Source organism: Lonchura striata, chromosome 2 (assembly GCF_050655825.1).
Source record: "Lonchura striata isolate lonStrDom1 chromosome 2, ASM5065582v1, whole genome shotgun sequence".
NCBI lineage: Eukaryota > Metazoa > Chordata > Aves > Passeriformes > Estrildidae > Lonchura > Lonchura striata.
This window is the reverse complement of record NC_140704.1, coordinates 103952037-103967346: the sequence shown is the minus strand read 5'-3', so window position 1 is coordinate 103967346 and position 15310 is coordinate 103952037.

The following is a 15310-nucleotide window of genomic DNA, read 5'->3' as shown; positions in this document are numbered from 1 at the left end:
TTTCATTTCCCTGCCTCTAATGGGATGGAAACCTGGCCACAGAGGCTGGAAGGGCCTTGTGTCCTCGCCATGCTCTGCATGGCTGAGGATCAGGAAGCTCAAGTTCAGACAAAAACTTCTCCTACAAGCTCATAATTTCCTTGAGAAGGGTGGTAAGCGTGTAATTTGCACAGCTACCTCCAGATGGTGATTTATCACTCCCCTCCTTTCAATTAGGCTGGTTTTACACCTGATTAAAGCACGATGAGTAATGGAATGATCAGCTCTGTATGCTGGCTCCAGATTATTTGCAAAGGCATCACATGAACTTTTTTGATGCTCTCTTGCATAAATATCTTAATTAACAGTGACAAAACAAAACCCCACAACAAAATGGGATTAATTTTTCTCTTTAGTTTGCCAGGTTTTTAACAGGACACAATTGCTTTTGGCAGGCATTAAGTAAAGTTGCCAATGAATTAGCTTTTTCACTGTTATTTTTCACGGCAATTTTGTGCCTATTTCACTTACCCTGAAAATATGACCCTCAGTGTTACTATCATCTTTGTATTATACCTTTTTTTTTCTCTGAACTTCTTTCTGAAAAGATTTGCATGGCTTTTGAGTCAGAACTTAAGTCCCTGAAATTCTACATTCCCACAGTTTGTAGTGCTGGGATAGCCTTACCTAGACTATTATTTCTTCTTCAGAGGCTCCTTGTGCTTTTTAAAGTCAAGGGAATCTGTCCAGGATATTCTCCCATTCAAAGAATAGTAGGAAAGATTCCTCTACTTTAACCTTGTTATTAATATATATCAACATCAAGATTGGTAGTGCCAACATTGACCTGAGCTCAGAGATACTTCACTGAAACTAAAAACTCTTTTGCAAAAGCTTTTCCCAGACAGCATAAAGAGCCCCGGCTATAAAAAGGAGATGACATTCCTGTTCTCTGCTCACAGAGTAGTAGATAAGTGGTGGAGCTTGGGGAAGCAAGAATTTTAAGTCTGTGTTAAGTTCACACCTAACTCTTAACAAAAGATGAAGATAAATAGCCTTTTCCAACTGTGAGGACCAGGCTGCGTTAAAAAGCGTCCTGGTACGCATACTTGTGCCAAATTCAGTTTTAGAGGAGTAGAGTCAGTGAGTTGCTGGAAACTTGGCTGAAAATCTGTGTGCAAGACCCTCACCAGGTATGACTGAATCCCATTTCACTGAAGTGTCTTGTAAGACATCTTTTCCCCACAGGGCCATATAATAGGAATTCAGGATATGGTACCTTTCAAGCTCCTTCTCCTTCAGAAAGGAAAACAACAAAATTTTAAGCATTAGTGGAAAATCAGTGTGTCAAGAAAGAAATTTATTTCTTATGAGCCTCAGACTGAGAACCCATCTTGATGGGTCCCCAAGATCCAGTGCTGTGACTGGGCATCTCTACAAAGTCACGTCATATGGAAACTTTTTAAGTCACTTGGAAAAGGTAAGTTTAATCTTTGACTTCTCTTGGTGTAAGGTGCTATGCTTGGTACTCATAATTTGGAAAGCAGGTCCTTGAATAGTCCTTCCAAATGGCAAAGAAAAGAGATGAATCACTTGAACTTCAATGCAGTTCTAATGACAGTTCATATCCCCACATAACATGCATAAAAAATGAAGAGGTAGGAGGTAAATCCTTGAATGAAATCCAAATTTTTCATCTCACAATAGAACTGCTAAATATTCAGGTTTTGACATTGAAAAGGGACATTTGTGTGGCCACTCCTGAATCTGGAGGTAGATTTTTGAAGGAAAGCCTTGTGAAGAAAAAAATGGTATTTGTTTAGTCTGATGATTTAGTTGCACTCTGGAAAGTTGAATGGTCACATTAGTGAAATAAGAGGAGAAACATATATTTTATTAACTTTGAGGTAATTTTTAAGATGGTGTCTGTAGTCTGTGGGTTCTTGGTGTGCCTGCCATCCAAAGCAGAGGTGCTCAGTTTCCAGAAAACTGGAAGGGGCAAGGATTTAAGTATAAGTGACAGGTGAATTTATGCTCCCAGTTCCTCATGAAACTCCTTGGTTTTGCCTATGCCCCAGTCAGGTGCAATTAATAACTGAACTCAGCCATGGCATTTTAAGCAATACACTGTATGCTCTTATTTAGAGTGGGGGATATTGAAAATATGTCCAGCTTAATTGGATGGAAATGGAAAAGACGAAAGCCACCCTAGAGCTACCTCCTGTGAGACAGACCTGGCATGTGGACGAGCGGGGATCAAAGGCCTGTTGCACAATGTAATGAGTAAATAGATGACAAACACAACATTATCTCTGGTGGACCTTTAGAGGGGAAGGCAGGCAATACGAGGAACACTGTGTGTATTTCAGATGACCTTTTGCTGAAAATGTCAGTTAGAAGACTGTACTGAATTTTTAAAGAGGGTAATAAATAACTGGGCTGAATAATGAAAGGTTTAATTCTCAGGGAAGAACCAAAGTGAATATGCAGGGAGGCTGGACACCCAGCCCTACACATACTTTAAAACTTAGCCAAATTAATAACAGCCCGTGTAGTGCCAGCATTTCTGGTCCTGGATAAAAACAAAAGCATCTAATGACAATGACTAGGGCTAACAATAATGAAGGAAATCTGTGGTGAGCTAGCAGATTTGATAGAGAAGAGTCCCTGTGGAGACTACCAGACCTTGTCCTAAGACTACTGCCTGCAGCAGGTGCGCCTCATCTACACTCCAGCCCTGGGTGGGGATGTCCATGTGGCCCTGGAAGTCATGCATTTTGCAAGAGCTATACTAAGCCTTCTCCATAAATAAATAGGAAGGTATTTAACCATCTTCAAGTTGATTTTTCTTGTGTTTTGTTTTGCAGTTCATTTTTCAATTATATTTTTGATCTCTCCCCTTGACTGGGTAAAACATCTTCTGATCAGAGCTAATTAGGCAGATATTTAGAATACTGTAGCATCTCCCTTCTGAAAGTCTCAAATTATTTTTCAAACACTAATGAATGAAATCTCAAACAATGGCTGCAAGATTGCTTGCCGAAGTATAGCATTGTCCCGAGGGTGCAGGCATGGAGGTAAAGATGAGGTATTTTTGAAGGTAGAGTTCTAAAATACTGATTTCATACCTTTGTGGTTAAGTAACACTTCTCTTTTTTTTCTTCTTCTAGTTTCTCAACTATGGCTGGTTGCTTGTGAATGATATCTTTGCAACATGCCTGAAATGTCCTTGCAATGTGAAAAACTCTGAAGCAGCAGCTATGATCACTGCTGTTTGAATAAACAAATAAATACATTGCTAAACTATAGGTTGAGGATAGCGAGTATGACACTGTGACATCAGAAGGTGAAAGTGTCTGGATGCTTTTTTGAACTGAGAGCATTTTGCACACAAGTAATCCCTCTTACTAATGCATCCTTAGTCCTCTGAAATGCTTGTGCTGAGTAGCACTGTCCTTTAAAATAAACCAGATACACCCCACTTTCTTTATTAATTAATTTAAAGAGTCACAGCTGATAGGATTTCAAGGCTTAAGGGTTTAATATTCATTGCTACTGGTAGCAATTGGCTCAGCTGTTAGGTAAGGTCAGGCTTTATTAGACTACTGTTCCTTTTTCTAATAAGCTAGGCCACAAGGGAAGGACCCCTTAAAAGCTGTACTTGAGAAATGCAGTACATTTCCTCCATAGGAAATGCAAAACCTCCACAGGAAAATGCAGTACAGTACTTGAGAGTTGTACTGCATTTTCCTATGGAGGTTTTAATTTAAATGTATTTTCAACATAATATCTGCTTTCATTTAAAATACATTTCAGATGGGGAAACTTTGTAAGTCAGAGACAGGATAGCACACAGATAGCAAAGAACCTGTATTCTGAAGTGACCAACATAGTTCAACTTGATAAACTACTGATTCTTATTAATTCTGATGTATTGAAAAGATATGGATATTGGTCTAGTACTGATATCTACTGTGACAGACAAAAACTCTCTAACAGTTTAAAGTTAGAAAGTGTATGTTTATTCGACTCCGGGCAGCGTGCGGGATAGCTCCCAAATACACACCGCGCCTTCCAAGTGATTACAGAGTCCTTTTATCCCTACAAGTATTAAATACACAAAATACAAATACATATTCATGATTTTGGTATATCGCATTCCCCGCTTCATATGCTAATCACTCCAAAAGCTATTAAGCATGCGTTGTTTGTCCCTTGATATGGGTTGGTGGTCTCTTTCATGGGGAGGGGTCCCAAAATGAGGAAGTAAATGAAGTCTTCCTCGTTCTGACCTTTCTACCTTTTCAATGCAAATATGACAAATTAACTCTTGGTAGGACTCCCATTCCTTGTCTTCAATTGGTTTCAGAACAGAGGAGGCCCACAATTGTCTTATGTTCCTAAAAGCTATTTGTCAGTTTCTATATTCTTAATTATAAACCCAGCTAAGTAAACATTGTGCTGACAAGAAATAAATTATTAGTCAACTACTAACTCTTAACTTCATCAAGGCCTACTCATTCATTATTATTATTTTAATTAACTCTAGTAAGGCTTATTTCTAACTAAAATCTTAGCTCCTCTAAAATCTCTAAATTCCTTAAAGTTTACATTTCAATTCCGACCAGATACTGTAATTTGAACGTTTACAACCGTCTTCTTTTAGTTTTGGCCTGTAGTGTGGGGCTGAGTAGTTCCAGAAGGAGGCATGCTCAGACTGTATTTCGAGAACTTTAAAGGGATGATGGTAGTCTTGAAACATTATTTGTAGTGCAAATGCCTTGGCAAAACCACAAACAAGGCAAAACCAGCCATTTGTGTCAAATTCTCCCTGTTATTTCCTGGGAGAATTTGAAATTCTCTGTAAAAAAGGCGAGTTAGAATATGAAATTCTGTTTCTTACCTTTGAAATGGAAAAATAGATGGAAATTAGACAGAGATTTGTTAATGACATGCACAGTTTTAAGCTAATATTTTGCTGCATCTTGAGTTATTTACAAAATCGATTAAAGCAACTTTTATTCGACAGAAATTGTTCTTCTATAATGTAGAATTCACTTAAAATCTTTTCTACTTCTTTTCTAAGGCATATTTGACTCCCAGTTTGTTGGGGGCATTAGGGCTATCACTGCTTAGCTTTCTGTGACCCTCTACCAGTGTTCCTCTGCTTGTGCTGCAGATGAAGCAGCTGTAATTCACAGATTCACAGAATACTCTGAGTTGGAAGGGACCCACAAGGATCATGAGTGCAGCTCTTACGTAAATGGAGATTGAACCCACAACCTTGGTGTTATTAGCACCATACTCTAAAAAACTCAACTAATCTCAGAGTAATTATTTTTTTTCAGTTTTACTCTGACACCAATCTACTGATCCAGACTAGTAGCATTATGAGTTAACTGAGAATCTGTTCCTTAAGTAACCATGGACTTTGATAGCAGCTCGTAATAAGCACTGCTTGTACCTCCTGTAGCAGCACATTCCTCTGCACTGCTGACACAGGCTAGATTTTAAATGGATTCATCCTGTGGGAAAGAGACAATCTGTGGTGAATGAAAACAAGCAAAATTTTTTGAAATGCTTGTTTTTCTAAGGCTGCTGTTTTTAATTACTCACCTTTTGCATAGGCACTTCATCTAAAATTCTCTTAGTCTATCTGCAATTAGATGATTTGAGGACAATTTTTCAGTTTGCAGGTTTCCCTTTGAAAAGGTCTGTAGCTGACTGGGACCCACTGCTCATTAGCTTTATAGCAGCATTCTTGATTTAGTCTCCAGTTCAAGCAAATTCATAAGAAGAGGCTGCTCTTCACAATTGCAAACTGTATTTCTGAAATCTGCAGGACTTGATGACTCGGGGGCAGGGGGACCACACTAGACACCCTGCTGCTACACCCAATATCCCAGCAGAACAAAGGAAAATATGGCACATGGACTGACTTGAGGGTTCCAGGTCATTTAGCCACATAAATTTGGTGTTTTCCTTGGGTGTAACAGCCATTTTCTGACAGTGCAAGCAATGCTATGCTTCCCAAACTTCGGCACCAACTTGCCTAGAGCTTCTTTAAAGACCTCTGCATTGTGGCCCAATGCAAGAGGTAGACGGACCCTGAGTAAATTGCTTAGTTGGATCATTGTGTTCATGTTCTGTACTTGACAAATTCAAGTGCCTAAAGGATATGACATGACTCATCACACAATTTGTTTTTGCGAAAGTTCATTAAGCTCTATCCCTTCTTCATACAGTGTGCATACTTCTTATTGGAGCTAGAATAAAGCAAGAAAACACCTGTAAAAGACTATGTAGGCACTGTCAAAGAAGTAATTTTTCCCACAGACATTTGGAAATGTAACTTTTCATGTCTGGTGCCATCACTGCATTAAAATTATAAATCAAGAAGCTGTGAAAATAGTAGTGGGAATACTTGCTGAAACTGCATTGTTAATAGTGAGGGATTAATTCAACAGTCACCTTGGTGCAGAAATCACAGGATGAGATTTTAATGGTCTTTATTATGAAAGTCAAGCTGGTGGATTGTTTTAATCCATTCTGGTCTTAACATTTTGAAATAAGTTTAATGAAAATTTAGCAGATATTCAGGTTTCTTTCCCAACAAAGAATGTGAACAGTGATAACTCTGTTCTTCTTAAGGGGTAAATAAATACATCCCAAAGGAAATCTTCCTACATTTATGAATTTTAGAGTTCATGACAAAAGCTTTCATGAGTTCAGGTTAAGACTAGAACATATGAAATGAATGAAATTTAACACCAAGTTTGAGTCACAAATCACATTTGTACAAGTGACCAGCCTGAACTGTGAAGCAGCATTGTGCAAAATTCTGAACTAAGAGACACTGGTAGAATAAATGAATTGATTAAACCCCCCACCAAAACAGAAAGCAGAATCAAGCTCATGGAATAATATATGCTAAAATTAATTTATCTAGATCTAGCAGCGACATGACCCATTTTATTAATAATTTAATTCCCTGTAATTGTTTAACCTTATTTGAATCAACCATGATTAGTCTTATTTAATTTTATTTTGCATTGATTATTGTCACTGCACCTCTAATCATCCATAGCTTTGGCTATTTGTGTATTTTGTTTCTAAAATGTTTAATGTAGGTTGCAAGGAACTTCGAAAGTTGGAGGAGGTAAAATGCTGGGGAACAATAAAAATCAGCTGAAATTCATATCTGCCAATGTTCCTGTTTAAATTCCCACAAGTGAAAGGAGAAGCTGTAATTTCAAATCATTGTTCAACTACCAGGATGAAAACCAGTTTAAATGAAATTGTAAAAAATAAATGAAAGAATATTTCCTGAATGAGTTGGAAGAATTTCTTTGGGTTAAATTTAGAAATAAGCATTTGACGATGGGTTCTAGAGCAGTTCTGACGTTTGCAAGCATATGTTTAGAATTTAACTTGGTTTGAGCACAAATTCCTGTTTAAATCTAACATCTGTGACATCTGGATATCATTTTAGTGGCAACATAATCTAATGGTTTAAAAAATTATTTTCAAACAGATGCCTTTCTTGCTAGTGCTTGCAAATTTCTGATTATTTAGATCTTCTTCTTCACTGGATCCACTTAAAATTTAAGGTCCACATAAAATGCATTTGGGATCTCCTGATCCAGACAGTTTTGCCAGATTCTCTGTCTGCAGACCAGGGATTGCAGGCCATTAGGAGTTGCCAGCTCCTTGACTTTTTATGGCTTCGGCATAGGGAGGAGCAGTGGGGGGTGGTGAGATACAAAGATTGTGATTAAGATGTTGATTGGAAAATGTGTAAGTAAGCATCATGAGTCCTTATGCAGCAGACAGGGTATTTAGAAGGAAGACACACATTTCAGATGTTCTCTGGTGGTACATTTTTGTTTTCTTCTACACAAGAGGAAAGACAGGGAGACCTTCAAAGGACATGTTCAGTTGTCAGTTATATGAATGGTATTATGCTGATCTTCATTTTTCATACACAATCATATAATATATGATAACCTATAATTAAGTGACAAAAAAAAGGTAATCATTATTGGGACTCTGGATATATTCTTCCCTTGAATTATTGTTTCTTTAAAATTCTTACTATAGACTTAAATTATTCTGATTAAAGTTTTTTAAGTCTTAATGGACTTAAAAGAAAATGAATGTATGAAAAAAATCCAATACGCCTCAGCCTTTTTTTCTCAAACTAAAAGTGAGTGAAAATGCAGTAAACATGGGGTAGGAATTTCCCAAAGACTGTCTCAGCAGTAGAAAGCTGAAACATAAAATATCTCCAAATACCCACTCTTAGTAGAACTCCAGGAAATCTGGAGTACAATGGACTTTTGAAATGAATGGAGAGGTGAAGAGACAGACTATTTGGATCATGCTGAGGGATGACTCACATTGCACATCATTCTACTTAGTTCAACAATTTGTGGGCCAGTTGTATATGAGGGAGGATTTTTCTCCTTTGTGACTGAGACTGAAAGCTGCAGCCTGGCTACAGGGGGAATAAAAGAACTTGTGCAACTGCAAGAAGACAAAGGCAAGTGAATTTTAATTAATTGCTCCAGTCATCTCATAGTCATGCTTTTCCATCATGCCGGTGAGAATGGAAATGGAAAGTGCTGCTCCTCTTTGTTAGAGCGAGACACTGTGGGAAGTAATTTTGCCCACTTACAACCAAACAACAGCTCAAGAACACCTTATCCCATTGCTCTTCTTTATCCATTCAGTTTCAAGTGTTTAATTTGCCTTGGCCTGGAAACTGGGCTTGCACTATACTAGAGATTTTTTTCATCTCTGGTGATGTAAGCTGATCTTAAGCTGATCTTATTTTTGTAACCCAGGTTTGCTTCTGAAACCCTTAGAGTCAGCTTGTTCTGTTGTTTCAAGAACAGTGTAGGCAGAGTAGATTTGATAAAAAGGGAAAAATTCCCAAAAAGTACCTGCTGGTATTTCCTGATTGACTCTGAAAAATTTTCCTCCCAGATTGCAACATTTGTCTGCTGTTGGCTCATGGTGTATTTCTCACTTGAGCAGGATCATAGAATTACAGAATGGCACAGATTGGAAGAGATCTTTAAGACCACCTACTTCCAACTGCCCTGCCATGGGCAGGGACACCTCTCACCAGACCAGGTTGCTCAAAGCCCTATAGAACCTGGCCTTGGACACTTCTAGGGATGAGACAGCCACAGGTTTTTGGGGCAACCAGAATCTCCTCATCCTCCATGTTCCAGTGCTTCATCATCCTCACAGTAAAGAATTTCTTCCTAATATCCAGTCTAAACCCGCCATCTTTCAGTTTAAAGCCATTTCCCATTGTCCTGTCACTATATAAGCTTGCAAAAAGTCCCTTTCCACATTTTTTGATAAACACTTTTCTAGTTGCTTTATTTATCTCACAAGAGTCACAGAAACATCTAAACAATAGCTGCCAAAAGAGAAAGACACAGATTTTCCACAAGCAACTGGATTCTCAATAACCAATTGAATTTACAATTAAGATGTCAGACACAGAGACTTGCATTTCCATGTCCAGTTATTTGATTCTGCAATTATCAAGAGCATAACATTTTCATCCAATGACTATTTTATACCTTGAAAGTTAGATATATGAACATTCTGAAGATACAGGTGGTTCTTTGTGTGTGTCTGAGACATCTCTTCTGTAGGGGCGCAAATGGAGCAAGTTCTGTTTCTCTGCAAATACTTTTAAAAGGATGTTCCCTCTGACGGAGTATCATCTTATGTTATCTTTTTTTTCTCAGAAAAATCAATAATTTCAAGCCAGTTAAGATTTCATTTTTAAATTACACTGAGACTTTTCGGCTCTAAAGGACTGGATTTAAAATAATTGTATTCATTCAGGCTTATAATTTTGCTATCTTCTTTTACATTAGTTCAAATATGGCATCACTTGATATTTCAGTGCTTTGTTGCTACAAAGCAAGGAACTAACAGACTTTTCTGGAGAGGTGGATTATGCAATAAAGGTCAGTCTTTCTTTAAAGACTGGAAACAGGGCAAAAACTTGAAACCTATTGTTTCTTTTGTATAGTTCTGCTTCAGTGAGCCACTAATACCTGGTGGCAGCTAAAAAACTCTCAAGAGGATGTGACAGAGATAATTTCCTACAAACTGCAACTTTGAAAAGGAATGTGGCTGCAGTGGAACATGGTTAGACTTTAGGCAGCTATAAGAATATCTTCTAAGCTAGATTAGAGCTGTGGACTTCTGCCAATGCATCCTAACCCAATTTGCAAAAATAAACTTTATTCTAGTGTTGGTCATGTAGCTTGCCTGAACTGTATTAACATCAATTCTCTTCATGGCCACAGAAAAAAGATTCTACCATTTATTTCTGTTCTGTTCTGTTCTGTTCTGTTCTGTTCTGTTCTGTTCTGTTCTGTTCTGTTCTGTTGGAGCATTTGACTGCCTTGCCCCAGAAACTACAGCTTTTTCCATTTGACAAGTCCTTGACTGTTCCAAATGTCCCAGTTGAACATAAGATACAGTACTGCGAGTCAAAACAAGCATGTACATCCTGCTTCTCCACTTTCACTTAATAAGCTTTTGTGCAAGTTCACTTCAGCTAAGTGTTGTCTCTGTAAAGCAGAAGTGAGCAAGCATATTCCATATAAACAATAAAACACTTTTGTTCTCACCTGTCTATTGTGTTCATGAGAAAGCATCCATTTGTAACAATAAATTTTTTGTATAAAAGAAGAGTAAGCACAAAATATAAACCTCCAAATGCTTTAACCTCTCCTTCTCCAAAAAGGGGGTGAAGCAATCTTATTTAACACTTCTTGGGTCTGTTCTAACATAATTTACTGCTTTATTTGGCAGCTAGTCCAGTAGTATTCTATAGTAGTAGAGTATCTAGTAAAAATATATGTGAAAAATCCATAAATTACTTAGAATTTGAAGTTCCATCTTTAAAAGCAATCAGAAAGCCATAATTTGAATGGAAAGTTAATGGTATATTTCCCCACATTTTCTCTTCCTTCAAGGTAGCTTAGGTATTTTTTGACACTAAGGATCCTAATGGTGCTACTCTTATTTTCTCCTTTAAAGTTTACTGATAGTTTTTACAAAGTTAGTTTGTTTGTTTGTCTTAAGTGATCATCCTTTCTACAGCAGGAGCAAATATAATTTCTTCACACTGAGGTACAGGTTTTGGTTGGATCAATTTTCTTCACAATGGCTCATACAGTTCTATATTTTGGATTGGTAACCAAAACAGTGTTGACAGCAAACTGATGTTTTAGTTATTGCTGATCAGTGCTTGTGCAGCAGCAAGGCCCCTTTTGAGCTCCTTATGCTGTGAGGAGGTTGAGACTGCAAAAGAAGCTGTGAGGGGACACAGGTGGAACAGCTGACCCCACCTGGCCAAAGGGACGTTGCATACCATATGGTGTCATGCTCAGTGATAAAAATATTCAAGGAAAGAAGGACAAAGGAGCAACATTCAGAGAGATGCTGTTTATCTTCAAAAGCTGCTGATATGATAGGGTCCTACTTTCCTGGGGATGGGAAGGCTGAACACCTGCCTGCCCACGGGGAGTGGTAATTGAATTCCTTGTTTAGCTTTGCTTGTATGTCCCGTATTCACTTGCTCAGTTAAACTCTCTGTATCTCAACCCCCAAGCTGTCATACTTTTACCCTTCCATTCTCTGCCCCGTACCACTGCAGGGGAGTGAGTGAGTTGTGTGGGGCTGAGCTGCCACCTGTGGTTCACCCACAACATCTGCCTACTTAGAACAGAGCAGCACTGAACTCATCTGTAACCAGCAGGGATGAAAGACTGTTTCATAGAAGCAAAAACCTTGCCCTTCTTTTTAGATACCTGCGGTGCATGAGCTGCAGATGTCACTATGGTCCTCTGAAGATTTTATTCCAAGCAAAACTCTGTGGAAGAATAATTTCCTAAGGCAAACTATGCTGCTGCAGGTCTAAATATTGCAGGGTAATGAGCTAAGTTCTCTGCAAAAGTCGGCCAAATTCTCCAGCTCTTTTTGTCATTCTGAGACAAAAGAAGAGCTTCTGTTCCTCTCAAAGCCTTGCTTGTGCAGCTGGAGGTGAGGGATTATACAGGTGCAGAAATAAGTAGATAAAAAGCTGCATACAACTTCAGTGAAACATGACTAAAACAGTGACAGAGGCATTTCACAGGTCGCAAGTGACCCGTGCTGTTTTGAAGACATGACACTGGAGTTCATTCTGACTTCTCATTCTTGCAAAAGCTGAAAGAAAAGGAGGAAATTTCCTTCAAGCAGTTTTGATCTGCTTGAGCAGTTTAAGTGACTGAAAGCTCTGTGATGAAAGGTGAAGTTGTCAAAGAAGATTCAAGAAGTTTAGGGACAGGTAGAGAAAGTCATGGGTTGACCATGATGACAGAACTCAGGGAAGGATAGTGGGGCCATCACAAATGACCCCTTTTCTGTTTTCTTTCCTTTTCATTGTCCTGTTATGATGAGGTCAATGAAGATTATATACTTACGGCTTCAGAATTATTCATATTTTAAAAATGAAGCTATCTCTTTATTAAGAAATTTGTTCTACATAGCATCTGGTATCATCCCAGCACATGCAGACAGACTGACATATTTTTCCACTTCTCTTTCACATGTGCTGTACTTCCAAGTTCTTTATCCCATCTCTTTAAAGTGGGTTTTGTTGCTGAAGTGTTTTTTTGAAACTTATTGACACCTGAAGGGAACTAGAGGAATTTATAGGTTATTAGCTCATTAATAAAAAAATGTTTTTACCCATTCCTGGGTAGTTTACTGCTACAGTATGGTAGCTCTTCTTTTTTTCTGTACTATTTGAGTATGGAATTCCCTGAATCATTCTCATTTATACCACTGCTGACTGCAGAGCAATGGCTGTTGTTATCAACCTTCCTTTGTCATTTTCAGGTTCCTTTTGTAGTTAGTTTCTTCTGTATGGAGCAACTTGGAGGTTTTTCTAGGTTCTCTTGGTCTCCTTCGAGGCATTGAGTGAGACAAGGAGTTTCATTAATTTATCCACAGCTGCTATCAGGCTAGTGGGAGAATGGCCCTGATCCCTCTCTCCCTCCCTCCATTCATTCCCTTCCCTCCTTCCCCATGCTGCACATTCTTCCAGGGTGAGACACACAATATTCCCAGCTGTCTGTAACTATTTTTCTTTTGCCATCATCTCTGAAGCTCACTGCATGTATCTATTCCATTGCCTACAAACATACTCTGTGAATCCTTAATTAATAATAATAATAATAAAAGAAGCTGAAACATGTTTCCCTGAAAAACAGATATTTCTCTTTGCCTGGGTAAGGGACTAATTATTAACTATTCACTCTGGCTTTCTGCAAATTTAGTAATTTTTTTTTTTTTTGGCATCACAATTAGGTTTGTTTTTTTCTACTCTTTCAAAACCTCTAGTTATGCAACTACTAGAGATGAAGAGGACTGTGGTTACCAACCTTTGTCCCCAAGATATCTGCCTTCACATTATCAAAATGTCCTTGTTCCATTTATCATCTAAAGTAAAAACCCCCCAAACAACTGATTTTTAAGTGTTTCTGTTTGAAATATTTTAGTTTTGTTGTCAAATTTTATAAATAAAATCAATAGGGGGGTTTTGAAAGAAAAGCAATTTCATTGGAGAACAATATTTTAGTTATCTGGAGAAAAGGTAAATTTATACACAAGAAAATTCATCTATGAAGAGCTTTTTGAGCAATTTTAATTTTTAATACACTACTTGTCAAAACAGCAGTTACAGTGGCTGGGAAGGCAATGAAGAACACTATGAATATAGCTGCCATGGTGATAATGATGTTGTAAGCACTTAGACTCTATCTGACATGACTAGGTAGAGAAATAGCTTTTACTTTAATCAACATAGCAAAAAGGAAGTGAATAATTTATTGTTTTCTGATAGCCTTTGATTTAAGTAGATGTAATAATACTTTCAGTGAAAGATAAAGAAAAATATTTCATCTTCTGCCAGTGTGACACATCTGTTAATAAATCAGACTGGAATGTGTCTTTTAGAAGGGAATATATTATCATCTTTGATGGAGACTCCACTATTATTCTTTGGTTAATTACTGTAATTTTTTGATTTTTCCTCTGTAAGAGATACAAATTTTAGATTGGTGAAGCTTTTAGAGGCCAGACAAAGTAATGACCTGTCTGCAAAATATGCTAGGGATTTCTTTCAGTAATCATTTCATTGGCTTTAAATCAAGCACTGTCATGGTTGACTGCATAAAATTATTCTGTGCTTACCTTGAACTGCAAAATGTTCATGTTTTTAAAAGCAATGGCTGCAGCAAGAGATTGGGAAACACTTGTCTGTAAAAGTGATGAACAGAAGTAGCAAGCCTCTTGCATTCTGGCAAATAAAATACTATTCCAAAATGAGGCATAACATATCAGACATAGCTCTATGCTTTCATTTTGAGAAATTTTGGACCTTTCCGTAGACTGCAATACCATCTTTGTCACTAACATGAAAACTGCCTTCTATAGTATAATAATTCATTACATTTCCTGTAACAAAAGCTGTAGCTTTTTTTAGCGGTCTCCTTCATTATTAAGGTCTTGAACCTCGTAAGTGCTGTAGATGGCAAGACTATTTCTGTTTGGTTTTTTTTTTTTTTTGGGTTTTTTTTTTTTGTTTTTTTTTTTTTGTTTTTTTTTGCTTCTGCAAGGATATGAAGGTTTTAATTCCCCTACAACAACCGTCCCTTCATGTCCATTTGTTAATGGGAAATAGTCACGGTCCATTGTACTTTGATCCAATTGGTATCATTATTTGGGCTGCTTCTGTTTGTCCTTCCCAAAAATGTGGTTTTTCTTACCTCTCAGCTTCTGTCTCTGAAGCTTTTGTGTTGCTTTATTGAGTGGCCAACTTTGCTTCTGAAGGGGCAAAATAGCTTAATAATGATGGAATACTATCTATCATCTATCTATCTATCTATCTATCTATCTATCTCTCTATCTATCATCCATCCATCCATCCATCCATCCATCCATCCATCCATCCATCCATCCATCTTTCTATCTGTCTGTCTATCTATCATCTTCTATCTATCCTTTCCTTTATTCATCTGACTAGTGTCACATGTTGGTGATCTAAATACATCAAATACATCTGAACCTCCTGATAAAATTTACTGTTAACCTTATTATTTTGTCCACATGTACAAACAGCCCTATAGAACTTCATCCCATATCGGAGGTGTGTAGAGAGTGCTGCCAGCTCAGAATATGTGGTTCAAGAACTCAGACAGTCTAGTGGAGACAAAATTGTGAGGTAGTTAGCTAAATGTCAAAG